Raw genomic sequence first — 26,891 nt, 5'->3', positions numbered from 1 at the left:
AGTTTCAAAATGTGCACATGCACATTATAACAATCGTTTTAAATTATCTAATCATAATTTATTTCTGACACATTTCTGAATAAGGCAGAATTCCCACAGAAATTTGTGTATGTGTCTACTCCTGAGAAACACTTAAGTAAGGCTATAGATAATAATATAGATAACAGATACAGACAATACTTTAGTAAGGCTATAGAGACCAAAAAAAAAAAACCACCACACATCTTATTATATTATTTATAAAAGAACAAAATCCAGATAAATTAGATCTGTTTCAGAAAGAAGCAATTTAGCTTGACTAAGACAATATCTAAAAGAATTACTGTAGTAACATTGAAAAATTAAGACCTGCAGAAAGGACTGTGAAAATTATGGCATTTAAATTCTATATAATACACTGAAATTCTATAAATAAATATATATCATTTTTCTTGTGAAACAGAAAAAAACTTTCCATGAGAGCAAATTACGTAAGCTTAAATGTAACAAAATGAGAAGTTCTTGATCTTGTGTATTTAAGCATTTGGGCACATCCAGAAAGAGAAAAAGGAAAGCTCTTGTACTGAAGTTTTCCAAACAAATGAATATTGTTTTATTTCCCTTGTGTCACTGACCTTGTCCTGTAACTTTTCAATTCTTGTATTCAGTGTGGATGAAACTGAATGAAATATAAAGATCTCAAAGGCTAAGTTCTAACATATTTGATGAAAATAAAGGGCTGGCAGAGAAGAGAGGCTTCTACAAATATGTAGTTAATGTAGCTTAGTATTTCTTAAAAATTAAGTGATATGGAAGTTCAGCCTTATGACACTGAGGAAGCCAACCTTCATTTGTTTGTGAATCATGAAATAACTAGATTGGCCCAGCTTAATTTTTTATTGTTGACAATTGCAGGACCTTCAGAAAGTCGTAGCACGGAAATCAAATGGACTTTGAAGAAGCTATGCTGAGATACCCTTTGATGGCTTAGAGTCTTGATCTTCTTAAATTTAATCCTGGGTATAGTTGAACTTTCAGAACAAAATCTCACTAGGTTCATGCTGAATTTTCTTTTTTTTTTTTTTTTAAGTTCTTAAATAGTTCAAGCAATAAGTAACACTCTGATATTAAAGGTTTGATGGTAGCTAAAAAAATGTTAAAGACAATACTAGAAGAAACCAGTAATGCACAGGGAAAAGTACAATACCTGTCTAACTTTCAAAAACCATTCTCACCTTCCATTGTTCCTGAACTCAAGGAGTGAGCCCCATCATTTTGTGCTTTTCAGTTTATTAGCACCTCAGAACAGTCTCTTCATCTTTCTGCACATTTGTAGGTTTATGTATGTTAAACAATCTTCTCCCCACTGATCTACTTCTCTGGTAACAGTCATCTTTCTATTTGGATGGCTCGTAATTTGACACCAGTTTCTCACTAAAGGAGAGGCAGTATTGTTACTAAAGCTTCAAAGCTCTTATGCTAATTTTGATTTCAGCTCTATTTATCTTCAATATTATAATTATTTAAAAGATAAATAAAGAAATTTGCAACCTCTGTTGTACTTAGCAAAGATCAAGAAAATGCACTGAGAAGGAACATGATAGGAACATGATAGGAACATGATGTTGGTCACAACCCCAGACAACCCTACAGGCTTGGAGGGGAGTGGCTGGAAAGCTGCCTGATGGAAAGGGACCTTGGTGTACTGATGGACAGTCAGCTGAATATGAGCCAGCAGTGTGCCCAGGTGGCCAAGAAGGCCAATGGCATCCTGGCTTGTATCAGGAATGGTGTGATGAGCAGGACTATGGAAGTAATCCTGCCCCTGTACTTGGCATTGGTGAGGCCTCACCTTGAGTACTGTGTTCACTTTTGAGCATCTCAATACAGAAAGGACATGGAGGTGCTAGAGCAGGTCCAAAGAAGGGCAACAAGGCTTGTGAGGGGCTTGGAGAATTTTCCCTATGAGGAGAGACTGAAGGAACTGGGGCTGTTTAGCCTGGGGAAGAGGAAGTGGAAGGGAGACCTTATTGCTCTCTTCCAGTATCTCAAAGTGCTTACAGCAAGGGCGGGGTTGGTCTCTTCTCACTGGTGACAGGTGACAGGACAAGGGGAAATGGCCTCAAGTTGCACCAGGGTAAGTTTAGGTTGGATATTAGGAAACACTTATTTACAGAAAGAGTTGTTAAGCACTGGAATAGGCTCCCCAAGGAGGTGGTTGAGTCACCATCCCTGGAAGTGTTTAAAAACTGTCTGGATGTAGTGCTCAGGAACATGATTTAGCAGAGGGTTGTTGGGGTAGTATGGTTAGGTCATGGTTGGACTTGATGATCTTTAAGGTCTTTTCCAACCTGAGTGATTCCGTGATTCTATGATTCTATGATTAAAAATGGAGGTAAATATTGTAAACAATTTTCAGCAGAAAAATGATGTTGGATGAACTTCTCAGCACCCTCTCAGCTCTCTTTTTTTTTATTACTTCAGACTTCATTCCACAATCCTAAGAGAAAAATAAGAAAACAAAAATAAGAGAGCCCTAACACATAAAGAATCTGACTTGATTGCTGTCATTTTCTATAGGCATATATGTTCTTCTGTTTTCCTAGAGCAATGAAGCCATCTTGGAAAGCTCTTCTTTGGAAGTGGGCTGCACAAGTAGTTTGCACATTGCAAACATATTGAATTATTCTGCATTTGGAAGATGAATCTATAGATGATACTAAAGCCCACTTCCTAGATAGATATTTGGTTGAGTATAAAGAGGTTTCATCAGACAGACCAAAAAACATACCATAGTAAATGTTAGAACGTATATTTGTTCCAGGACAAATATATTCAAGACAAAGTAGAACATTAAAGATAAAAATCTGTTTCTTTATTTAAAATAATAATAATAATTGAAAAATGTATTCAACAGTAGGCATTAGCAGCAACTGTTAGCATTTCAGATCACACTCTTAAAACTGAGTGCATACACTTACCAGTGTTAGGACAGGAACTTCATCTCAGCATTCAATTCAAAAATAGTATCAACTCAATTTCAAATTTTACTTGGCTTAAAATTGATTTAAATACTTGCCATCTTCTTTCTCTCAGAGTTGCCCATTCACTTTTGTGAGTATTATCAACAAGTCTTCCAATCCTGGAAAAAAAAAAAAGTGCTATTATTTCAAAAAATACTAAGAACATTTACAGATGTAAATTGGCTTTGCTCCATTGAATTTAGTGAAACTGTCAGTTTTTCATGGCTGGCAACTTGGTGGTTTTAATTTAAAAATTAGATTAGGTTCAAAGAGATCTTCTATCACAAGGTTTAATGAAGAATTAGTCTTTCATCTGAATATTGCTCTTACTCCAAATTTGGCTGTTCTTCTGAGCTTTACAGGCAGTATCAGTCCTGTGATAAAAACAGCCATCTTTAAATGCATTATATAGTCATCAAAATTAGGTAGTTAAAATTTGAAGAGAATTTTCTTTCATTTATAGACTGCTTATAAATTAGAGTGGGTTTTTCTGCAGTTGTTGAATGTTGCTTAATGCACCTTCCCCGTGAGTTGCTATAGTAACACAGTGCAATAATTGAATCTTAAATGCGACATCTCATTCTTGTTGAAAGATTATGTGTGCCAAAGGTGAGAATACACAAATCCTTTTACTAAATCATTCAAGGTTTATCGAATGGTTATTAAAAGTGGCAAAATTCCTATATTCTTTTTTCTTTTCTTTTCTATTAAACAAAACATGCTTAATAAATTCTGTTCAACTTTTATTCTCTCTTCCTTTCCAGTAGAAATGAATAAAAATATTCCTTGATTCCAAAATTCAAAATTCAAAATAAAATTTAAGCTCCAAACACAGTCCACATTTGACTTCCTGAGAATGAGGTTTGTTTTCTCTGGAAGTGCTGCCACTACAATGCAGTCCAATACTCTTTCTCAGCCAAACTAGTAATCTTTCTCAGACAAGAGCCTGGAGTGGCAGCACTTCCATGCAGAGATTTGTAATCACTCACTTGGACACAAGATCATGAAATAAATAGCTTTGCTATACACTGCTTGACTTTAGCATAACTGGTTAGAGAATAAGTTGTGTCTTCACTAGAATATAGCTGAACTTGAAAGTACATATTTTTCAAGCTTGTATTCTAAATGTTGAACTACATATTACAATCAGAATCATAACTTGATAGCAGGGATTGCAGCATATTGCACCATCATTTATTTCACCTATATGATGTGCTGTTGTCCGTACCTCTAGGCAAGTTTCTTTCATATTAAGAAATTCAGGGGAGGTTTAGCTTAGATATTAGGAGGAAGTTTTTCACTCAGCAGGTGGTGACACACTGGAACAAGTTGCCCAAGGAGGTTGTGAATGCCCCATCCCTGGAGGCATTCAAAGCTAGGCTGAATGTGTCTCTGGGCAGCCTGGTCTGGTGATTGGCAACCCTGCACATAGCAGGGGAGTTGAAACTAGATGATGACTGTGGTTCTTTTCAACCCAGGCCATTGTATGATTCTATGATTCTATGATATTTCCATATTGTCCAGTACATAGCAGTAGCCAAAAAACTAAAGCATAGTAAAGGAAAGGATGTTGTTCAGTTTTCTGGTGTTTGCCAAGAACTGTTGCTCTTATCACACTGTTCTGGATCTGTATATCAGTTTCACCGTAGTGATGGTACTTCCTACTGACAGTAACACTTCAGAATGCTTAAATTTTTTTGTTGCATGTTCAGTTTGGCATGTGATATCTTCAGATTTATACATTGAATTGAATTAGTTATGTCAACACTTCATGCCATTAAATCTATCTTGCTTTAGGTGAAGTTCTTGTTGAAAATATACAAAATTAACAGAATTAACATCATCAACAACAACAACAACAAAAGCCTTGAAATGAAAAGTCTGACTTTGTAGGTTATATACTCAAAGGGTTAATTAGGATCAGTAAATATTTAAGTGTATAATCCAGGGATTAGGGACACATTAAAGAAAAGATAAGAGGAGTTTATATATTAGATTTCTCCAGATATGCACCTAGAAGACATAAATGAAGGACTCTGAAAGCTTTTCCTGTTTCATTCCAAGTTTAGATTTTAGTAACAAATTTGTTTGTTTCTTTAAATTAATATTATTATTATCTGACAGAGGTATTGGTGGAGGGGCAGAGTTTAGCAGATTCGTCTTTTCTGAGTGAATCAGTTTAAGACTGACACCTTGCTAGGGGGTAGTTTACTTGAAATGTGTGCTGTAAGAAGCTGAAAGATTTATTGCATCTCCTCCATTAGCAGCTATGCGAACCAAGCACTTTTATTCCAATCTGTTAATAAAAACCTGGGAAAGAGGAAAGAGGTTTTTTGATTTTGACTCCTTTGATTCCTGTACTGTCTTCTTTTCTCAGACCAGCTCACTTCATTGACTTGATTCCATAGTATTTTTTATCCTGTGGTTTGAAATGGAGAATGTTAGCTACAGGGCTAGTTTAATATGTCTTGCTTCGATTCAAGTCACAATGACTAGGTTTATGACCCATCTTTACAGAACATATTGTTTGTCAAGATCATTCTAAAAATAACATCAGAGGCAATTTCCAAAGTATCAGTTATTGTATTCTTCAAGGAATTATGCTCTGTGTTATACTGGTGAACAAATTCTCCTAATAATTTAGGAATTTAGTTTATCACAATCAAGCAATTTCAACATTGTCTCTATGATAATGTAAGCTCTTTTAAATCGTAGAATCATAGAATGACAATGTTGGAAAGGACCTACAAGATCATCTAGTCCAACCATCCTCCTATCACCATTACTACCACAAGCTACTAAACAGTATCTCGTAGCACCTCATCCAGACACCTCTTGAACACTGCCAGGGATGGCAAAACCACCACCTCCCTGCGCAGGCCATTCTAGTGCCTGACCACTCTCTGAGAGAAAAGGTTTTTCCTTATGTCTAATCTAAATTTCCTCTGGCACAACTTCCATTTCCTCGGGTCCTGTTTATTGCGTGGGAGAAGAGGCCAAACCCCTCCTCATCACAGCTTCCCTTCAGGAAGTTGGAGAGTGCAATGAGGTCTTCACTGAGCCTCCTCTTCTCCAGCCAGCTCCCTCAGCCAGTCCTCATAAGACTTGTGCTTCAGACCCCTCACTAAAGCCAATGCTTTGGCTACTATGCTTAACTATCCTCTTCCACAATAATAGAGTCTTTTCTGGACTTTGTTCTGTCTATTATGCCTACTTTCTTTTTAGTCTTCTACATTAATATAGAGTGTTGACTCAATGCCTTTACCTTTTAACTAGATTCTCAGAGCTGAGAGCAATATTTTTCAATAGCTCCACTGTATCACAATTATTTCCTTACTCAGAAACGTGAGAAAAACCTCAGTATTTCTAGTTCGTTGGAAAGACTTCTGATATCCTCCCAGAAAAATTTTATAATTCTTGTTCCCATTCTTTGAAGAGGAATGATAACAGTGTGATTTGCCATGAAAAGTTATCATGTGATTCATAAAGAATATTTTGCCTTTTACTCATAATACTTGACTCATAATACCCCCGACATAGTGCTCTTACTTACATTACTTAAATTTCACAGTATGTGTCATTATTCTGTCAACCAGTGTTAAAGTAGAATGAGAGTGTTTTATGACTGAGTACTTTGTGTAAGTGACTTTAAAATTTATACTATATACTAGAAGTGCTTTCTAAAATGTTGTCTAAATTTCAAGTTTAAAACCGGGATTCACAGATTATGAAATTAATGAGAAATATTAACACTACTGTACTGGTAACTAATTTAGCTGAAGGCAACTGTACAAATGTTTGGTTCAGGCAGTAGACATGAATATGATTTTTCTAATCACGGAAATGTTTCATATCCTATTGAAATTAGTAAAAGGCTTATGTTGTTAAACTTCTTGGGAAAAAACAGCCTCATATTTTGGTATCACGTGATGCTTTTCCTTGTGCTGTTCTTTTGTCAGAGGCAATCTATACGCACCTACAACATTACTTCAATCAAAGCAGCAAACCCACTTTTGCTGATAAGGTACACTTCTTCTAAAAGGAATTGCTCTGCTTCTCGCTGTAACATCTGGGCACACATGGAAACAAGTAAGCATGGCATTGTTAGGGAGAATTAGAGGATCTCAAAAATTACTACAGAAAAAATGAAGGAAAATTTATGAAACTGTCTGCAACATATTTGGAAATTTTTACAGGTGTATTATTATATTGTTAGATTTGTGCATTATTCTTTAACTAAAATTTTCTTGAATGCCTATAATATATAACAAATATATAATATAATGCAGTTGTACCACAAGTATGATAGGCATTTCACTTCATAATTCTCCCTTAAGATATATAAATCTTAATTATTACCCATACAATCTCTGAAAAACACAATTCTGCTCCCTGATTCTTATCAGGACTTGTTGACAAGAGTGGTTTGGCAAAGAATTTTATATTTAAAAGGAAAAATAATGCTGGAGAGAAATCTGTAAAAGAAAATTGAGGTATTCTACTGATTCATGGCAATCATTTAAGCTTAGACACTATTCAGCTTCCAAGGATACTAGGAACTCATGCGTTATGCAGTTATTCTTGTCTCTGAAGCAGAATGTCATTGAGGAAAAAAAAACCATTTTTTAAAATTTTGTTCTTGAATTTAATGTTTCTGTGGTGTGTCTGCTTTTTATCACAATGGCAGCCATAGTAATATACAAGTTTACATTTTTAGGATAGTTCTTCGAGTGAGTAAAATAGTTGTAGTTTGAAAGAACAAGTTTCCCCATCAAACTCAAAGTGTTTTCTTTTAAATGAATTGCTATGATTTAAATTTGTATTGTGGGTTACATTTTGAAGAGTGCAGAACTGTGTACTTTCTAAATGAGCTGTGGGTGCACAAGTGCTTATGGCTCACTGAAGGATAACAAGATTTATAACTATGAGTCACGCTGGTGCCTTATGAACAGCTTTAATCACCATTTATAAACACTTGTGTTATCTGACTATGGTTTTTATATGACATAGAAACCCCAGTTTCAGGGTGAAGGACAGAAACACCTAACTAACATGGTTAGTTCTATTATGTTGTCTGTTAATTGGCATAGTCCTTTACACAGAAATACAGAGGAAAATCTCTGGAGTCAGGGGATATTTAGTTGCAGCTATTTGCCTCTCAGTCAAAGCTTGCCTACATTAAGAAGGGTAGATTAGGGAGCATGTTTACTTCTTCTGTGTAGACAAAATGGTGCTGAAGGCAGAGTGGCAGATATTTCCAGCACTGTCTCAGCTGGCAAGAAAACTCCAGTTCTTGTGTGCCTGTGCTGCATTACTGTTCTGTTCCTGGGAGGGCACTGCTTGTGGTACAGAACTAGCTGAGACTGCAGCTCTCTGCATGGCCTGCCCAGGAGCAAAGTCAATGCACACAACACAGGATGCAGGAACAACAGGACCAAATTTGAATTTACATGGTGCAGTCCACTCCATTTTGGCATATGATAACAAGGCAATGCAATACTAAAAACTGTCTAGATCTATGAGGAAGAAAAGCTGTCCAGCTGAGCAGTTTAATTGTAAACACATGCTATGCAGGGATATATATTTTATGGGGTTATGTGATGGATGGGTTACTGTCCAATTATCCTTCTCAATTTCTTTACTCCTGTTCCTTTAAGAGAGCCTAGTAAGACAGGAATTGAGAGCTGGTAACACTGGAGACAACCTTGGCTGCAGCTAAGGAAATTATTCCTGAGTTGGCTGGAAGAAAGTATTTTATTCCAAGGCTGCAGTGTGGAGTACTTGTCAACCTTCCTCTGTTTTCCCACACTGTGGGAAATAGAATTTTCTGTTAACAAAGTATTTTTTTAATTGGTGTTTTAAAAACCTCTTTTGAGGAAGGTCCAGCTACAGGCTACAGTCATTGATCAATTAGTAAGATCCCTTGTGCTAATTGTGCATAAGTATGTGGGTAAACAAGACAGTTGCAGAAACTTTGTAGTGATGCATAAGTCTGGTAGAGGCAATGATGACTGAAGTTAAAGCTCTTTACCTCAGTTATGGATGAGTACATGATGCCTGGAACTAGGCTTCAAGTGAGAGTTATGATTATGAAGAAAAGTTGTAGGCAGAGGAATAGACTTCAGCCATCCTATTTGCACCAGTTTCCTGATGCTTTGTTACAGCGCTACTGCTGTACATGACCCTTGAAGAGCTGAAACATGCAAACTATTGAGACTGTGCATATACAGAGTTCAAAGAGTCTTCAATGACTCAATAAACTGACATTTTAAATATGCATTGAGAGGAATATTGGTGAATCACCTTCTCCATTGGAGAAGTGGACATAAGAAAAGCTCTCTGGAGAGTCTGCTTAGTGAACAGGTCTTGATCTCTTCATCTCAATAATGACTACAACTGACCAGAGTTAAAATGATGTTTTTGAGGTTTTTTCCCCAAAAATATAAAATTACCTTGGCTTGAGAATTTTAAGGCTATTGCTTTGTCTTGTGATGAACTGACAGTTTGTAACAGTATTTAATGCAGATGTTTGTCTACGTATCTGTAGTTTACCAGAATCACTGACAGCAGTGAGCCTTACAACTTGTCTGGGTGCTCATTGCTTATACTCATTGCTGAAAGTTATCATTTACTATGTTGTAAAAAAAAAAAAAAGCAATGTTTCCAGATGAGATTAATAGTTTTAGGTATTCAGTGAAAAATTAATGGTACTACAGTTGGTTCTACAGTTACCAGTACTTCAAATCAATAAAATTATTAGCAAAAATGTTGAGTCATGCCCAGAAAGCCAGACTTTGGCAGTATATAATTAAAAATCAGAAATATATTTCATAGATATCATCACTGTCTTCTTTCCATTAGAAAAAAAAAAAAAAAAGGACTCATTTTTGTTTATTTCCTTTAGTATGTTATTTCTTTAGTTTATATCTGCAATGTGAATTTCATTTTTTTTTCTAACTCAGGTAAATCCATATATTATAAATGTGTCCTATGTTTATCACCTCCTCAGGTTGACAAAGCATTGTATTTTTTTCTTACCTACCTTTACATGTGAGATTTCATTAAGAAAACATTATCTGACACCTGATTTTTTGAAATTGCTCAAAAAAGTTCTGGAATTTGCCCAGCTTCAGTAAAAACATTCAAGTCCTATGCTTGCCTATCACTAAAAATAAACATCCCTAACCTCTAAGGCATAAATCATCAAAGATAATAAGACCCCTTGCTGCCCTGATTTTCTAATGGAGTTAAGGTCTTAAATTACTTTTAAATCCATTTCTAACAGACAAATTTCAATCAAAAAGTGTATAAGGTTCTATATAGCAGAGAGATTCAGTTACATAGAGTATGAGCAATATTTGACTGAGAACATCCACATTATGCTAAGTAGCTCTGAAACCCAGAAGTAAAGAAAATTATGTTAGGTACAGAGAATGTTGCAAAGTAGCAAGAGATGAAAATAAGGACAGGAGCATCAGAGAAAATCCATAATGCTAATAGATAATGTATGCTGTGAATATAATAAAAGCTCTTTGATTTGGATTTTAAGTTCTGCATAATAGCTGAAAAAGCTATGGGGAAATGTTCTGTTTCAACAAACAAATTGACCAGTCTAGCTAATTAGCTTGTTCCATATCCTGATTGTGTGATTAGATAACCATCCTGTAGATCAAATAAATAAATGTAACCTTCATGTTTAGCAAAATTAGACAAGTCACTAAACTATATATATATATATATACGTATGTATGTATCTGTTTTTAGGATATCATTAGTCTAATGCACTTATATTCATTGTGGAGTATGGGTCTTGATTTCCTGTGTAATAATTTGGGATGCCCTCTAGCTGATTTACAAGACAGAGAGCAATTTTATTTTAAGTAATACACTAGAATGGGAAAAAGGATCACTCTTTCTCTGGCAGATTTACATTTTGCAATGTAGAAGATCATTTTTAACCTTTACCTAAGCACACCATACTCTTGTGCTCCTAACAGCACAATGGTAAACTAAACAGGTACCATACTGTTACTAGCTTACATCAGCAAGACAATTGCTGGTGATTGGTTAATTTCAAATGTCACTACCCTGAGAAGCTAAGAAGCATGCATGCACTGTAGATCTTGTTACTACATCGTAACCTACATTCTCCCTGCCTCTGGCACTGTATTGTTCACTTTTGTTATTCTAAACAGCTATGGGCTATCTCATCATCCTGTAGAAATCCCAAATATTGTGACTTTCAAGCAAAGTTTAAACGTTCTAAGCACAAGTAGGTGTAATATAACTGTTGCCATAATTTCTGTATTGATACTTTTCCAGCCACATCTCAAGGGTGTGTGTCAGTAGCAAAGTGAAATCTTCTCACAAGTAACTTTAATCTGTGGACTTTTAAGCTGTACTAGAAAATCAGAGTCCATCTTTATTTTAGTGAAAATAAAAACTTAGATTCTGTGTAATCAGTCTTGAGATAGTAGAGAGAACCCATATTAATATCTCTCAAGTCTTTAAGAGGAAACACAAATCTTTTGCTGAGTGCACAGGCAACAACATTTGGGTGAGATTTGGAATGACTCTAGTTGAAGGTAGCCTTAAAAAATTTATCAGATGATTCTTACAAAAATATTAGTACTAGGTATCTGTACTTTTTCTCTTCTCTTCTCTTCTCTTCTCTTCTCTTCTCTTCTCTTCTCTTCTCTTCTCTTCTCTTCTCTTCTCTTCTCTTCTCTTCTCTTCTCTTCTCTTCTCTTCTCTTCTCTTCTCTTCTCTTCTCTTCTCTTCTCTTCTCTTCTCTTCTCTTCTCTTCTCTCCTCTCCTCTCCTCTCCTCTCCTCTCCTCTCCTCTCCTCTCCTCTCCTCTCCTCTCCTCTCCTCTCCTCTCCTCTCCTCTCCTCTCCTCTCCTCTCCTCTCCTCTCCTCTCCTCTCCTCTCCTCTCCTCTCCTCTCCTCTCCTCTCCTCTCCTCTCCTCTCCTCTCCTCTCCTCTCCTCTCCTCTCCTCTCCTCTCCTCTTCTCTTTTCCTTTCTTTTCATGTGTGTGCACGTGTGCAGATACATGAGGAATGTCAATTTTTTCCTTTTTTCTTTTTTGTTGCTATTCATTTATTTAATGTTCATATGTGAAAATCCCAAGAAATGATTTATACAATAGAGATCTACAGAAATCTAGTATCTTCAGAAAACAACTGTCTGAGTAGGGATAAGAACTTACAGGTTAAGAACAAGTAAATACTTTGGCCAATCTTCTTTTGTTTTGGCAAGCTCCAAATAGAGTTTAGCCTCAATGCCTGAATTACTTTATTAGATAAGGCAGTGCTGCCCCTGTTTTACACATAGAGGTCTTCTCATTTGATTTAATATTTTTCATACTGACAGAGAATTTTGTTTATCACTCAGAAGCTTTGAAAGCATATTGAGAAATTCAGTTTTTTAAGTCTGAGAATTGCAGTGCTACTCTAATGTTTTTAAGGAATTCATAAATTATAACATTCATAAATATATTTTCCTACATTTTCTACTTTCTTGTCTGTGTTACACTTATTGAGATACTAGCCTACAATATTCCACTTAGCTCTCTCCGCTCTTCCAACTTTATATCTACGCTCTTGAAGATTTATATCTACCTAAAATACTTCTTCAAGTAAGCACCTATGTTTATTTTTAGTGCGTGTATCTCCATGTTCCTGTTTCTTCTCAACCTTTAAAGAAATACATTTTAATGCAAATTGAATAAAACTGATGAAGGTAAAAGTTCAAGGGTACGAATCAATTTAAAAGCATGCATATGATCTTATGTGAAAGCATGGGAAGGGAATTTTCAGAATATCAGTTTAGGGAAGACTTATTCTCAGTAAGCAATTGAGAAAGGTACTGTAAAAATAAATACATCAGTTTGTGTTCTCCTTTCATAAGGTTAAAAAGTAAAACAGAAGGTCTTAATTTCATTTGGCAAAAGTAGTAGAACTTTATAGAAATCCACTACAAAATCTTAGTAGCCTTTGTGCATTTTCATTCATCCAGTATAATGCAGCATAATTAAGTGGCTTTTTAGGCTAACGAAATATTTTGTTTAAAGTAATATTTTATGTTGAGAATTCATTTTACTGCCCGACCATGGTCTTTATTGTTCTGGATCAGTTGTTCTGTTAAAATACATAGGATTATTTTGTCAGACTTATAAATATTGCAGTGGTATTTCTCACTACAGAATGTGTAAATGTACTTAATTAAATCAGTACTTTATTATCAGAATTTAGTACAATTTGTTTATAATGTTATATTACTTTTTAATTACTGTGATATGATAGATTATATTCTGTAATATCTTGAAACTCACAGTTTAGCTGGTGGTTAAAATCAAGAGGATATCCATGAATATATTTTGTAATATATATTTATAAAGATCACAGTCATTGCTCTGAGTTAATTTGATAGTTAACATATGCATGTCAATGATGTTAAACAATGACTTAATTTTTCTTTATCACCGAAGATCTCTCATCATGTGTATCAAACGAGTCAGTCTGTGAGTACTGTGTGATTCCAGGTTTCCCATGGTATGATATGCAATGTTGGGAAGTACATCTGTCTCTAGGATTAGGTTTGTTCTTTAATCCTCTGTGTTTATGCCAGTAGATCAATCAGAGCCAATGAGAAGTTTTAGGAACTGGAATTTGATTGTCTATTCCATTAAATGATTCCAATGTTCAATTTCCCCATGTGTAAATCATCTAGTCACAAATAGTATCTTAAAACAGCTCAGAATTTACATCACTCAAAGGGCCATTCTCAGTGTTTAGCTTGCCTACAGCAACTCCTGAAGTGGAGTGTAAAAGAATTTATTGTCATAGATCCCGTCTATTTCATGCTACTCACACTTGGGAAAATCTGGGCACACTTAGCTAACTGGTATAGTGTAGACATACATTGCCTTACAGTTCTTCTCGTGCAAGAAACAGAAGGGGAAGAAAGTTCTCATTCATAGAATCATAGAGTTATAGAATCACAGGGTTTTGTCATGGTTTTCTGATCTTCGGTTATCACTATTCCACATCATAACATCATGTTGTGTGCTGAGAATTAAAGAGTTATATCTCCAGTTCTGGGTACCTGTCCCAGAAGAGAAGAAGAACATACTACATACCCCAAAAGGCTGTTTAATGTTCTGTTTCCATTTTCTGTTCAGAGGGAAAGATAAAACTGCTCTCATATCAAGAGACTGCCCATTTTTTTCTCTTCTGCTCGGCCCGACTAGATGTCTCACCTCAACATTAGAGTAAGGCCTTTGGCATCCTTCCATAAGGACACTCTCTCTCATTTTATTTATTTTATTAACTCCAGTTCTAATTATATTGCATTATATTGTATTATAGTGTGTTGTCTTGCATTCTGATATCTTACTTAGTAAATTGGTTTGTTCTTTCTCATTGTCACTGCTTTGTTTTTGGGCCCATCTCCCTACCCTTTCCCCTTTTTCCTTTTTACTTTTCCCAGAGTGTGGGTCCATGGGTCCCCCCCACACATTTAGTCACGGAAATGGGCTGAACCAGCCCGTAAACTATTGACAGGTTTGGAAATGGCTTCTAAGATTATCTAATCCAATTGTCCACCTATGACCAATATTGCCCATTAAATCATATCCCTAAATACTCTTAAACACCCCCTGGAATGGTAACTTCACCAGTTCCCTGGGCAACCTGTTCCAACACCTCACCACTCCTTCCAAGAAGAAATCTTTCCTAATACCCAACCTGAACCTCCCCTGTTGCAGCTTGAGGCCATTACCTCTTGTCCTATTGCCAGTTACCTGGGAAAAGAGGCCAAACCTCACTCTGCTACAACCTGCTTTCAGGGAGATGTAGATACTGATAAGATCTCTCCTGAGCCTCCTCTTCTCCAGTCTAAACAATCCCAGCTCCCTCAGCTGCTCTCCATAATATTTGTACTACAAATCCTTCACAGCTCTGTCGCCCTTCTCCAGACAAGTTCCAGAGCCTCAATGTCTCTCTTGTAGTGAGAGGCCCAAAACTGAATGCACTATTCAAGGTGCAGCCTCACCAGAGCTGTGTACAAGGGGAGATGTTTAAGGCAAACTTTATCTTTTCTTTATAAAAGACCTAAATGAAGACTCATCATAAAAAGTTTGAAACTTTCAAAGAAATTAAAAGCTTCTGACAGAATATTCAGAGTTTATGGAAAGTTCACTTCTTACAAAATCATCCTAATCAGAAAATTCCTGTCAAGCTCTGATTTGTATCTACCCAGCACATGTCCAAATTAAATTTGTAGTCTGTAATCTCTCATTCTTCATACCCTTTCTGTAGATTAGATTTTTTCAGGATATCAGTAAAGTATATTCACACTGCATTATCTGAATTTATTACTGTGGGATTAAGTTTTTGTTGTTGCTGTTGTTTTGGTAGGCTTCCCTAGGATAAAAACAAAGAGCAAATGATTTAAAGTTAAGATTATCATCTCCATGTGTGTGTGTGCCTTCAAATGTATATGTACATATTAACTGTGTGTGTTAAATTATATGTGAGTTTATTTTAATACAAAACAATTTGTTTTAAACATCTGCTTTTGTTTTTGTTTGGTTTTTTTTCCCTATCAGGTCAGAAATCCAGATATTACCATACAGTAATATGAACAGCCACCTAGCTAAATACCTTGTGGGAAAAAATAAATAAAAAATAAATAAAAAAAATAAAGAGTTATGTGAAGATGAGTTTTGCTAGGCTCAGGAACAGAAAAGTGCTTAATGTCTACATACATACATGCCCTAAGTAATGAGATGCCAGTAGATGGTGCTCACTGTGTGGTATGGTCCCTGGGGTAAGACAAATAAAATTTGTTGCTGTGCAATGAAACTGATGTCTGTGCAACTCTTTACAGCTACACTGAACAGATGGTAGGAATGTTCTGTCTAATTTAGTGTGTAGTACTAGCTTGAGTACAAATTCATATACCATATGAAGATTTTTGAGGGAGTCCTTTGGCTGAACGGAGAAAAAAAGATCACTAACTGTCTTGCAAGAGACAGCTTGATGGCATAAGAAGTGAACGTATACTGGGAGAGATTCAAAGAATAAAAGGTATGGAGGGGCACTCAAAATAGCCTGTAAGTAAGGAGAACTAAGGAGAAACAGAAAGATACCTACATTAGGTTACAAGGAGAACGAAAAGCAGTGATAGAAAATGTTACAAAGTGTAAGGAAATGCTGCTGAAGATAAGAAAAAAAAAAAAACAACAAAACAATCTGAATAGATTAGATAAAGATGGATAGGAAGAAGAGCCAAAAAAAAAAAAAAAAAAAAGCCCAACTGGGGCTCTCCTTAAATTTTCTTAAGTAAAGAAAATTAGTAGGGAAGTACAAAGGATAAATGAAACAAGGCTGAGAGAATAGGTGCCAGGAAAACAGCTAATGTAGGAAAAGGAAATGTACAATGAAGTGACTGTATGTATTCCTAAGATATAGATACCATTATTCTCTCAATCTCACATGTGCCAATACTCCCTTAATGTTCAAACAAGAATAGTAAGGTCTGACTGCCTCCTGGTTCTCAAAATAACTGCATTGACTGTTCCAACAAGAAATGTGAATATTAAATTTCTTTGGCTTTTATTCTTGGAATACCTTGAGGCATATCTATCTAGAGAATTGCTTGGTGTCTGCCTCCTGGAAGACTGTTATATTTAGAGGAATATTGTATGTGGCACCATTTCCTGTCTGAAGATGTTTTCTATGTTCTTGCCTCTAGCTATGATGTAGAGCCCAATGGTGCAGAACAGAAACACTCTGGTGACCTGTTTAAATTGTGCCATGAAATGAGACACATTCTTGTACTAATACTTCCTGCATGGCAGTAAGATTAATAGGTCCAAAATGTGGAATATGGTGACTGCTACAGGTTTGCTCAGCAGGTCTCCTTGCATGATCTCTTCATTCCTATGGTGCACATGTAGGCAGATTGGTAGCTGAGGGTCCAGAGGACTTTTGTACAGAAAGCTTCTGCTGAGAAGTGGGGAGCTGTAGGACAAAGTAAGACCTTCTTGCTCTCTTCCAGCAGATGGTAGCAGAGATCCTTCCCTTGACCTTCCACGACCAACATATGGTTCTCTGCCACTCAGTCCTATGGGGTCTGGCTAATTCTTAAGGATGCCTCTGACTGCTCTCTATGGATGTTCTCCTGAGGGCACAAGAGCTCTCCATCCCTCAGAATACGAAAGTAGACAGGGAGGAAGGAAACTGGTGTGGCTTGGCAAGGACATGCTGGTCAGACTGAGGAAAAAGAAGGGATTGAACCAGCTGTGGAAGCAAGCACATGTCACCTGGGAAGAATACAGGGATGCTGCCCAGACTTGCAGAGAGGGGATTAGGAAAGCCAAGGCACAGATGGAACTGAACTTGGTGAGGGTTATTAAAAACAACATAAATGGATTCTGTCGGTATTCTGGCCAAAAGAGGCAAGCCAAAGAGGGTGTACATCCTTTGGTAAATGAGAAAGGAGAACCAGCTGTGACAGATATGGAGAAGGTCCTAAAGAGTTTTTTGCCTTGGTCTTCACTGGCATCCAGGATTCTCATATTTCTCACATCCCTGAATTGCATCCTTGAGCTTCTAGGTGGGAACTGGGGGAATAAATCCCCCCCCACCCGAAGGACAGAGTAAGTACAAGACCACCTCATGAGATTGAGTGTATCCATGTCACGGAGTTACCTAGATAGATCTGTGCCCGTGACAGGGGGGCAGTAGGCTCGCGAGACCTCTCCCCCCCGGCTTCCCGAAAAAAAATGAAGCAGTGGCAACTATCTAAGAAGGAGAACTTATTTTGCTAACTACGATGTTGGAATGCAAGATGACACAATATAATACAATCTAATTGGGAGTAAGGATAATAAATCAAATGAAATGAGAGAAAGCAAAAGAGTGATAGAGAGGGAGAGAGAGAAAGTGAGAGAGTTTCCGAAACCAAAAGCCTTACCTGATGAAGGCGCCTGGCTTGGAAAGCACACCCACTCCTCTCCCGGCAGCAAGCGAAAGCGAAGAAGACCACGCACAACCAGATGACGTATCTTCCGTGATGTGTCTTCCTTCTCTGACCGTGAGGTCCTCTGGGATACGTAGTTCTTCTCTTTTGTCCATGATGTTATGATGTGGAATACCAATAGCGAAGTTACAAAACCATGACAATCCAAGTCTATGGCACTGAATGACATGCATATCAGGGTCCTTAAGGAGCTGGCTGATGTGGTCACTGAGCTGCTCTCCATCATACTGGAAATTTGTGGCTGATGGACAAAATCCCTGAGGGCTGGAAAAAGGGAAACATCACTGCTATGTACAAGAAAGGGAGGAAGGAGGATCCAGGGAACTACAGGCTGGTGAGCCTCACCTCTGTTCCTGGGAAGATCATGGAACAGGTCCTCCCAGAAGACATGTTAAGGCACATGAGGGATGAGCAGGTGATCTGAGACAGCCAACATGGCTTTACCAAGGGGAGGTTGTGCCTGACCAATATGGTAGCTTTCTATGATGGAGCAATGACATCAGTGGACAAAGGAAAGACAACTGATATCATCTGTCTGGAATTGTGCAAGGCCTTTGACACGGTTCCCCACCACATCCTTATCTCTAAATTGGAGAGATATGGATTTGAGGGATGGACAATTCATTGGATAAGGAATTGGTTGACATGTCAGAAGGAAGGGATGCCATCCAGAGGAACCTCAACAAACTCAAAAGCTGGGCCTCTATGAACCTAATGAGGTTTAACATAGAAAAATGCAAGGTTTTGCACTTGAGTACGAGTAATCCCAGATATATATACAGACTGGGAGAAGAACTCCTTGAGAGTAGCCCTGTGGGAAGGACCTGGGGGTCCTAGTGGATGAAAAACTGAACATGAGCTACCAGTGTGCTCTTGCAGCTCAGGCTGCTAGTGGTATCCTGGGCTCCATCATAAGAGGGGTGGCCAGCAAGGACAGGGAGGTGATTGTCCCTCTCTACTCTGCCCTTGCGAGGCCCCATCTGGAGTACTGCATCCAAGTCTGGGTCTCCCAATACAGGAAAGATGTAGAGCTGTTGGAGAGGTTTCAGAGGAGGGCCACAAAGATGTTCAGAAGGCTGGAGCACCTCCCCTACGAAGACAAGATGAGGGAGCTGGACTTGTTCAGTCTGGAGAAGGTTGCAAGGAAACAGAATGATTCTATGATTCTGTTACATCATGACATAAAGGTAGCAATGTGTATTTCATGGCATGTTGAAAGGGAGATGGCAAGGGAGATATGATCCTGGAGAACAGTGCTACAAAATCTAAGACTTATGAATTTAATTGTCAGAGCTATGTACTCTACTGTAATTCATTATTTGGAGATGTAAAACTGACAGAGCTTTTATTAATAAATAAATAAGTAAATAAATAATCCCTCACATACTTAGATTCCCAAATTTTCTTCTTTGAAAGAATTTGCTACTATTTTTTTTAAAAGCCAATTAAAAAAAGAGTCGTTTCAGAACTTAAAAGATACTGGAGGTAAAGTAACAGAAAACAACTGAAACTGCAAAATATCATTGATTTTGCTTGTTATAAATTCAGTTTTTAGAATATCTTTAGGACTACTTATCTACCAACCCTTTTTATTTTATTTTATTTTATTTTGGTAGATCCTTAAATATTGTTAGCATCTAAATTTAATGAACACATTTGATTATATATAAATTTATTATGCAAAACAAGATGATATTTAATTCAGTCTGTGAAAAGTATACAAAGGTGTTTAGCTAAGGTCTCAGGGGCCTTAGCTGTAGAAACAGACTAATCCTACTCTAAATGAGGAAATTATGTTCCAAAGTTATAATCTATGATATCACATCCCTGATCAGTTTCTAAGCCTTACTAATAATTTTCTAATTACATATGATTTGCGTAAAATAAAATGTCACAATATGTTAAAAGCTATGTTAAGGCACATACAAGACAAAGAGGTGATCTGAGACAGGCAGCATGGCTTCACCAAGGGCAAATCTTACCTGACCAATCTGGTGGCTTTCTATGATGGAGTGATGACTTTGGCGGACAGGGGAAGGGCAGAGGACGTCATCTACCTGGAATTCTGCAAAGCCTTTCTCATTGTCCCTCACCACATCCTTCTCTTTAAATTGGAGAGGTAAGGATTTGAAGGATGGACTGTTAAGTGGATTAAGAATTGGTTGTCTGGATGCAGCCAGAGGGCTGTAATCAATGGGTCTGTGTCAGGGTGGAGGCTGGTCACAAGCAGTGCTCCTCAGGGGTTGGTCTTCGGAATGGTGCTCTTCAACATTTTCAACAATGACATGGACGATGGTATCAAGCGCACCCTCAGGAAGTTTCCAGACAACACCAAGGTAAGTGGTGCAGTTGATGCAGGAGGGGGAAGGGAAGCCATCCAGAGGGACCTAGACAGGCTGGAGAAGTGGGCCCATGGAAACCTAATGAGGTTCAACCAGGCCAAGTGCAGGGTGCTGCACGTGGGTCGGGGCAATTGCAGGTGACTTTGGGAAGATCTCCTTGAGAGCAGCCCTGCAGAGGTGGACTTGGGAGTCCTGTTGGACAAGAAGCTGGACATGAGTCAGCAGTGTATGCTTACAGCTCAGAGGGCCAACTATGTTCTGGGCTGCATTAAAAAAAGGGTGGCCAGCAGGGAGAAAGAGGTGACTGTCCCCCTCTACTCAGCTCTTGTGAGGCCCCATCTGGAGTACTGCATCCAGGCCTCGGGCCCCAGTACAGGAAGGACACGGAGCTCTTGGAGAGGGTCCAGAGGAGGGCCACTAAGGTGATCAGAGGGCTGGAGCACCTCTCCTATGAAGACAGGTTGAGGGAACTGGCTTGTTTAGCTTGGAGAAGAGAAGGCTCCGGGGAGACCTCATTGCAGCTTTCCAGTACTTGAAGGGAGCATACAAACAGGAAGGGGAACGGATGTTTACAAGAGTGGATAGTGATAGGACAAGAGGAAATGGTTTTCAACTCAGACAGGGGATGTTTAGGTTAGATATTGGGAAGAAGTTTTTCACACAAAGGGTGGTGACACACTGGAACAGGTTGCCCGAGGAGGTTGTGGATGCCCCATCCCTGGATTCATTCAAAGCCAGGCCGGATGTGTCTCTGGGAAGCCTGGTCTATTGATTGGCAACCCTGCACATAGCAGGGGGGTTGTGTTGCTGTCTCAAAAAAAAAAAAAAAAAAAAAAAAAAAAAAAAAAAAAAAAAAAAAAAACAGAACCAAAAGGAAAGAATGATGGTGGATGAAGAATGATCATTCCATGAAAAAATGAACAGATGGGTACTTTTTTTGTCAATTCAAATAATTCTATCAAGAGAAATTTGGAGTATAAAGCTAAAGCTACTAATTTCAAATGTTATGCTTCAATGAAAGTAGTGATGCTACTGATATGGCTCAACTTGCCATTTCTATTAGAGATATTGATAACAAATAAAGAAAATAAGAAATTCCTTCTTTGAGGCCATTAAAATACATAGCTACATCTCTTGATTTGTATCAGGCAATAAAAAATAGATAAAACAGTTTTTTTAATCTTTGTCAGCATGTATGGTACAGCTACAGATGGCTCCCTAACAATGTATGGTAAAAAAGAGAGACTTCTTAAATTAATACATGGTGCAATAGCCACCAGCAAGACACGTTATTACATCAGGAAAATTTATGTGTGAAAGCTTTAGAAATGGATAATGTCATTTAAAACATCATTAAATCTGTGGATTTCAGAAAGTCCAAGGAGTTGAATCATCTCCAATTCTAGGATTTCCTTAAAAGTACAGATGATGATTATATGGATGTCATTTAGTTTCCTGAAGTGAGGTGTCTAAGTCAAAGTAAAATGCTAAAAAAATTTATGATTTGTGAAATGAAATCAAGTTGTTTATGGAATCAAAAAGAAAATTTGCACCAGAAAAAAAAGATGGAAATGAAATTGGCTCACAGAGTTAGCATTTTTGTGGTTATTACCTGTCATTTAAAGGATTTAAACATGCATCTTCAAAGTGAAAATCAAGTAATCTGTACTGTTTCAAACTGTAACATTGTTCAAAATGAAACTTTAATTATAGCAAGGTCAAGTTACGGCAAATAATTTTATACATTTTGATAAATAAGCTAAACAAAATCCTGTGAACAGTAACGTCCTGCTTTTCATTTTGATAAAGGAATTTTAGGATAGGTTTCAAATTTTTAAAAAGTAAGCAATATTTGTACATTTCTGACTACATTTTCATTTAAAACAAATACATTACCTGCAAATTTTCAAATGCAACATATAGAGAAGTAATCAGATATTCAACTCAAAAATGTATAATGGTTTTGTAATTTTGCTATTGGTATTCCACATCATAACATCATGGACAAAAGAGAAGAACTACGTATCCAAGAGGACCTCACAGTCAGAGAAGGAAGATACATCATGGAAGATATGTGATCTGGTTGCGCGTAGTCTTTTTCACTTTCGCTTGCTGCCAGGGAGAGGAGTGGGTGTGCTTTCCAAGCTGGGCACCTTCATCAGGTAAGGCTTTCGGTTTCGGAAACACTCTGTCTCTCTCTCCCTCTCTATCGCTCTTTTGCTCTCTCTCATTTCATTTGATTTATTATCCTTACTTTCAATTAGACTGTATTATATCATGTCATCTTGCATTCCAAAATCATAGTTAGTAAAATAAGTTCTCCTTCTTTGATTGTTGCCGCTCCTCCGTTGTTTTTTTTTGGGGGGGGGGAAGTCAGGGGACCCGTGAGCCTACTGCCCCCCTGTCACGGGCACAGATTTATCTAGATAACTCTGTGACAATATGACCACGTCTCTTTACTAAAATTTTATAAGCCTCTCTTATCAGAGAAAAATAATCTTCATTTCACAAACACATCTTGTTAATGTCATTGATTTTTGGCTGTACATACATCTATGAGCAACTATTTTCAAGGACGAAGTGCAGAAAGAGTAAAATTTTATCAACAAATACCTGATGAAAACTTTGAAGGCTCGTTAAGAATTTCAACCACTTCCACTGAACAAGACCTATGCAGTAGTTTTACAGAGATAAAGTTAATTATCCCTCTAGTTTTGTGTTTTTATCACTCATCTTATATTTTAATATAAAATAGTACAGAAATGAAAGAAACTTTGTTTCTTATATACATTAACTATATTACATATTTTATATGTGGTCTAAGAGAATTTTTCTTCACTCAGGGTGGCCCAAGCAAGTCAAAAGGTTGGTCACCCATGGTCTACAGGTTAGGAAATAGTCCTGCACTGTCCTTCCTTCTTCAAGTAAATTTATTTCCATGTGCGATGTGAAGTGCTGATGTTGGATTAGAGACAGGATGAGTTCTACTCCAGCTCTGAGTCAGTCAGCATTCAGCCTGATTACATTTGCCTTTAACTGCTATTCAAAGATAATATGGAGAATTAATACTTATAGTGCTCAGGAAAAAAGAAAGAAGACTTCTCTGTTGTTACTTTGATGTTGTTGCATTTGGTTTGTTATGCTGTTCCAATAACTTTGAAGAAGTGAATTATTACTCTAGCATAGCTCATATAGAGAACAATATAGAGACTGGTTTTCTGTTTATGATGTGCTTAAGTGAAAAATATTTTGATTGTTCATGTTTCTTTTTTTTAAGTTAAATAGAGGAGAAAACTGCTCTCTTTGAATGTAAACTCCTGTTGATTTTTCATAGTACCTTTCTTTCCTATGGAAAGTACAGCTTGGTTTGTACAGAGCAGTACTCTTGAAGTAGGGATGGTATATTAACTATAGCAGAGATAATATTTGGCGTAGTTAAAACTTGGAATCTTTTCACAACAGAATTTTCAATAGATAAAGATAAATTTACATTAAATCAAAACTCATCACTATGTTAACTTAAACCAATTAAATAATCATTAGAAATGGTCCTCAACCACTCTTGTTGAATGTAGCGTAGTATGGTATGTAAAGGGATCCTGGAAAAAATAGTTTAATGAGAAAAAATTGAAACTAAAGAGCAGCACAGTCTCTCCATGTCATGATCTCTGTCATGCTTTGAGCCCCACAGAGAGCCCTTGTAGTTATGTAAACCTGGATTTTCATGAATCTGTTTCATTACTGCTTCTATACTTTATCTTTTTTCACACAGGAATTCAACATGCAAAATTGCAGAAAGGTTATTTTTTGTTTTTAATTTTCTTCAGAAAAAAAGATAGCTTTCTAATTTTTATCATTTTACTTGGTTTCTAATGCCTTTTATTACACCAGACAAGTTTTTATTTCTAATATCCTCTTGACTTATTGAACTATTTCCACTTCTCTCCTTAATTGTCCAAATGCATTTAGACGTCTGGTTGAAATGAATCACCTTGGCAAGAATTCAGCCCACTTTAGTGCCAAATTCAAAGATTGACTGAGTGGGTAAAATTGTATATTGGTGCTCATGATTTAAAAACAATTCCAAATGTGTCTGTGTGTGGTATTAATTCCAATTGAAACTCTGAAGAGTGATTAATTGAAAGATACTGTTGTAAATCCATTGTGGTACACTCCAATACCGTGTTGCACCAGAGTGTGGCTTAGCATGTATATCCTAGAAGACTGTAAATTATCAGTGGTCTCATTCCATGGCCTCTACAAAGAGGAAAAAAAAAAAAATGGAAAGAATGCCTCTCAGTATTTTCTTTTTTTTTTTTTTTCTTTTTTTTTTTTTGCAGTGACCAGTCAGGCACCTGAAAGAGGAAGGAATAAAGGTTGCTAATCAGAATGTCTGGGTTGATCCAAGAGGGGTGCTAATCTGCTGCCAACTGGAATTATATTACTGTAATTACCCCATAAGAAAGGAAGGTGAGCCTTCCTTTTCCTCTGTGGATTATTATTTCTGTCCTCATAATGTCCTCTGAGAAGGTTGTTCAGTCTGTTTTAGGAGTTCTTGAAATAGAGCAGGAATTCAGTTGTCTTCTTTGTGAGAAGAGAAGAGTGCACCAGCTGTGGTGTTCAGAGAAAAGTAACATGCCTGGCATGGGTTCTGCCAGGTGCAGGGATGGCTGAGACAGGACAACAGGAATAGCTCATCAGCTTTGGCTGTTACGGAGATGTGTTAGAGTTTGTGGGAAAGGGAAGACAGGATTAGATGGGAGAAGATTCAAAGGAAAATGAAATTCTTTCTTCGGAATAGTTAGGAGAGTTAGAGTGGAAGGAAAACTGAAATTGAAGATCTATGGCAAGCAGAGGGAGAGGTAGTTTTGGGAGAAGTTAAGAGTTTCTCTTCAGTGGCTCTCGCTTTCTCTCTCCTTCCCTTCTCTGCCCTAACCTCCCCTCCAAATATGAAAGTAGAAAATGAAGAAGAGTTAAAAAGTAAATGAAACACTTTCTTAAGAAAATAGAGTTTCTACCATTTATAATAATTGACAGTACCCTTAGCCTTTGAAACACTGCTAACAAAAAAGTCCCCAGTGAGTCTGGATGGACTAAAGAATAAAAAAGACAATCAGAATTCTTGCATAGACTAGAGCTCCAGCCTGCAGTAAGTTTTACTAGATTTTTCTTTAATAAATTTTAACTATAGTACTTTAAATATCTTCTCATCTTTTTAAATTCTTCCTTACAGCTTCTTTCATACTTTTCCTATTCATAAACACACAATGTGGAAATAAACATAATCTGGCAATTGCCAGAGGGTGTCTTTATTTTGATAGCTTTTTTAGAGACTGCATTCATCTTCTGCCATTTTTTACATTCACAAGCTGAAAGATTACTGTAGGAGGTGGAGAGAATACTCTCCCATCTGTGGCAGTGTATAGAAGTATCTTCTTATATAAGAATTTTTTTCTGAGTATATGTATTTCAATATGTGTAGGATTATTGATAAACATCCAAAAGTATGGAGAGATTGCAGCATAACTGCACATCTTCCACATCCTACATAAGCATGCCTCAGCTCTTCTTCGTATATTTACTTTCCTATGAAGATTTCATCTGCGGTTTCTTTGTGAAGAATATGTATACTAAAATATGACATAAAGTTTGAAAATTTCCGAGTTTCATTTAGCTCTGTGAACCATTAGGGAAACAAGTTCCTAGTGTCTGTTCATCTTTGTAGAGTTTAGATATGAGACAAGTTAATCAAAATGGACCAGAGGAACTAAAAATCAGAGAACTATTTAACATTTATCTGAATTCACTGTTAATTTTATTTATTTATTTATTTATTTGTTTATTTATTTATTTATTTTATCTTTAAATAGTTTAAATAAAACATAACTATTTATGTTTAAATAGTTAAGAACGGCGTAGACAAGGACATGGATTATACAGAAAAGAAATGTAACAAAACTATCCCTTGTTCTTGTTACAGTAATCTTTCAAAGTATTTCAATGCCTGTCCTTGTTTCAGCTGAGACACAATTGATTTTCTTCATAGTGTCCAGTGTGGTGCTATGTTGTGGCTTTAGGAGAAACAGAATTTTCATAATACATTGATGTTTTAGTTGCTGCTGAGAAGTGCTGTATGGAGTCATAGAGTATTCAGTGATTCATCTTCTTATACTGTCCTGCCAGGAAGGGGCTTGGAAGGCACAAGGAACTGGGAGATGACAGAATCAGGACAGCTGACATAGACTGGCCAAAGAGATATTTTGTACCACATGACATCATGTGGAAAAACTATAAAACTGTGGGGAGTTGGCTGAAGGTACAGCCACTGCTTGGAAATTGGCTTGAAATCAGTAAGCAGGTGGTGAGAAATCGCTTTGTGCATCATTTGTTTTGTAAATAAATATCTCTATATTACTATCATTACTGTTGTTTCTCTCCTCCTTTTCTGTCTTAGAAAACAGTGTTTCTCTCAAACTATGCTTTCTCTGATTCTTTCCTG

The 26,891-nt window shown here is 37.0% G+C and overlaps 1 long non-coding RNA gene across 2 annotated transcripts; it reads right to left on the bottom strand.

Moving 5' to 3' along the window:
- Positions 1-2,244: 2,244 nt before the first annotated feature.
- On the bottom strand, positions 2,245-18,028 carry LOC112531815. 2 transcript variants are annotated; one of them, XR_003073814.2, is made up of 3 exons: positions 17,985-18,028; positions 2,961-3,121; positions 2,245-2,479 (listed from the first exon to the last, which is right to left on the bottom strand). It is a non-coding gene; the product is annotated as an uncharacterized LOC112531815 (long non-coding RNA). The 2 variants fall into 2 exon arrangements; XR_003073815.2 differs by lacking the exon at positions 17,985-18,028 and adding an exon at positions 6,979-7,074.
- Between the last annotated feature and the right edge of the window lie 8,863 nt (positions 18,029-26,891).

The sequence above is a fragment of the Gallus gallus genome, chromosome 2 (assembly GCF_016699485.2).
Source record: "Gallus gallus isolate bGalGal1 chromosome 2, bGalGal1.mat.broiler.GRCg7b, whole genome shotgun sequence".
Taxonomy (NCBI): Eukaryota; Metazoa; Chordata; class Aves; order Galliformes; family Phasianidae; genus Gallus; species Gallus gallus.
Note: the sequence above shows the minus strand (reverse complement) of the source record. Positions and strands in the feature narration are given on the sequence as shown.